This window comes from Oncorhynchus gorbuscha, linkage group LG05, assembly GCF_021184085.1.
Source record: "Oncorhynchus gorbuscha isolate QuinsamMale2020 ecotype Even-year linkage group LG05, OgorEven_v1.0, whole genome shotgun sequence".
Classification (NCBI taxonomy): Eukaryota; Metazoa; Chordata; class Actinopteri; order Salmoniformes; family Salmonidae; genus Oncorhynchus; species Oncorhynchus gorbuscha.
In genome coordinates this window covers 4,677,108-4,679,853 of record NC_060177.1, presented here as the reverse complement: position 1 = coordinate 4,679,853, position 2,746 = coordinate 4,677,108, and the positions used below count along the sequence as shown (strand labels likewise).

The window sequence follows — 2,746 nt, the reverse complement described above, 5'->3', positions numbered from 1 at the left end:
CGTGCTCAGGGGGTGTGCTCAGGGGGCGTGCTCAGGGGGTGTGCTCAGGGGGTGTGCTCAGGGGGCGTGCTCAGGGGGCGTGCACAGGGGGTGAGCACAGGGGGGTGAGCTCAGGGGGCGTGCTCAGGGGGCGTGCTCAGGGGGCGTGCTCAGGGGGCGTGCTCAGGGGGTGTGCTCAGGGGGGTGTGCTCAGGGGGTGTGCTCAGGGGGTGTGCTCAGGGGGCGTGCTCAGGGGGTGTGCTCAGGGGGTGTGCTCAGGGGGCGTGCTCAGGGGGTGTGCTCAGGGGGTGAGCTCAGGGGGTGTGCTCAGGGGGCGTGCTCAGGGGGGCGTGCTCAGGGGGGCGTGCTCCTGTATTTACTCTTTATTTTACTATTGCCATTTAATTATTTTACTTTTATTTAATATTTTTTCTTTGTCTATTTTTTTACTTAAAACTTATTTTTCTTAACTACATTGCTGGTTAAGGGCTTGTAAGTTAGCATTTCACTGTAAGGTCTACTACACCTGTTGTATTCGGGCGCATGTGACAAATAAACTTTGGTTTAAATGTAATACTCATTTGGTATTAGTTACTAAAATGCTGGCCCCATGTAATTTTCTACAGCATATCATTATGGTTGGATTTCCGGAAGGCAGGGACGTATCCTCCTCGTCACCGTTGTCAAAGCTTGGAGCTCGTCGAGAAGAGGTGGTGGGTCCTTAATTTAACAGAAACAAAAAGGCACTGCTGAGATTCGAACTCAGGATCTCCTGTTTACTAGACAGGCGCTTTAACCAACTAAGCCACAGCGCCGCCGAGTCGTGAAGGAAATAAAAGGGTAAATGTCTTTACTGTTGGTTTTACCAGTTGAATATTGACACAAACATAATACTTTTTCGTATTACAACTTTTCTGAAATCTTTGATACAAATATTTAAATGAGGCGATATAACGTTAAATATGCAATATTTGCATATCGCGCAAATAAATGTGTCTGGAAACTGGATGAAGTCAGACTAAAAATGTGCGTATCATTTTAAGACACTCCAGGACCGGACTTGTCCAGAGCAGATAGCGGATAAATATATATATTTTTTAATATATATATTTATGTCTGTAAAATACTAGTCATGTAACGTTAAAATGCATTTTTTGGCGCATTTTTCCAAATTAACAACCTACCAACAATTCCTTCTGGGCAAGTCTGGAGAATATATCTAAGTATAATAACACAACATGTGGTGAATGCAGATGGTTCTGAAGATGAGAAACAATAAGGGCGAGTCTGTGTTGGCTTGTGGGAAGATATAAGGCAGTCTGACTATCGGGAAATAAATGTTGAAGAAAAGTACACTGAATTTAGACTACCAAACGCCTATTTAGGCCCAATCACCATCTATTCAGAGTAAGTTACTATAGATAGTTCCGTTTGAAACATTCTCTATGAAATGGGCTTTTATATTATGTGTAAGTGTATGTAGTGAGCTATTGGTGTATTTCCATTTTCAAGTGGTTTATAAACGTGGATGATGGTAGTATGGGAAAATAAAGAAAATTAACATTTTCATGTTTACTTTTAGAAAACACTAATATCGACCAAAATACGAACAAATTCCAAAATAGGTAGATGCAAAAATGTAATTTAAGCAAGTGGTGCCTGGCCTTTTAAAAAGTCTGTAATGTTCACAAAAGGCTCCGCTGAGATTCGAACTCAGGATCTCCTGTTTACTAGACAGGCGCTTTAACCAACTAAGCCACGGCGCCGGTGAATGTCCCTGTGAAAAAAGGCTTTATATTTCCAGCATGTATATCTCAAGCTTGGTAATTTACAAACTGTGTTGTGTCTTTAGTTAATTACTCAAGTGAGCTTCATTGCAGAACATAAATTAAGCGATTATCGATCCCATAGTTTACAATTCAAACATTTACAAGCTCGGACAGTGGTGTTCGGTCTTAACGTCGTCGCCCCAGACTCAACCTGTGTGTCAAATCAACATGCACTTGTGTCATGCTTCGTAAACAAACAGGTGAGTAACAGTGAAATGCTTACGGCCCTTCCCAACAATGCAGAGGAAGAAATATAATCAAATAAAACTAATAAATACACACTGATCTGGGGTGTCGTGCTGCCAGCAGCGCGGGCTCCTCTTCTTTCATTTTGACTCCACGAAAACACGGAGCTGGTTAAACTATTTATAGGAAATTAATTATCATAAATTCTAAATAAATTATATTTAATTACCACTAAAAATCTCAAATATAATGCAATCTGCGAACGTTACCAAGGTTAAGTTATTGCCTACCAGTGGATCTGCTGGGGTTCTACCAGTGGATCTGCTGGGCCAGCCCCTATATTAACAGCAGGGTTCTACCAGTGGATCTGCTGGGCCAGCCCCTATATTAACAGCAGGGTTCTACCAGTGGATCTGCTGGGCCAGCCCCTATATTAACAGCAGGGTTCTACCAGTGGATCTGCTGGGCCAACCCCTATATTAACAGCAGGGTTCTACCAGTGGATCTGCTGGGGCCATCTGCTGGGCCCCTATATTAACAGCAGGGTTCTACCAGTGGATCTGCTGGGCCAGCCCCTATATTAACAGCAGGGTTCTACCAGTGGATCTGCTGGGCCAGCCCCCTATATTAACAGCAGGGTTCTACCAGTGGATCTGCTGGGCCAGCTATATTAACCCTATATTAACAGCAGGTAGAGCATGGGTGGAGTAGGCATTGTGGTGCTGTAGAGCATGGGTGGAGTAGGTAGGCAT

At 43.7% G+C, this 2,746-nt stretch overlaps 2 non-coding genes across 2 annotated transcripts; both read right to left on the bottom strand.

The window, feature by feature from the left end:
- Window positions 1–720: 720 nt before the first annotated feature.
- On the bottom strand, window positions 721–794 carry trnat-agu. The gene has a single exon. It is a non-coding gene; the product is annotated as a tRNA-Thr (tRNA).
- An 877-nt stretch (window positions 795–1,671) lies between these two features.
- Window positions 1,672–1,745, bottom strand: trnat-agu. Its single transcript has one exon. It is a non-coding gene; the product is annotated as a tRNA-Thr (tRNA).
- Window positions 1,746–2,746: the final 1,001 nt, after the last annotated feature.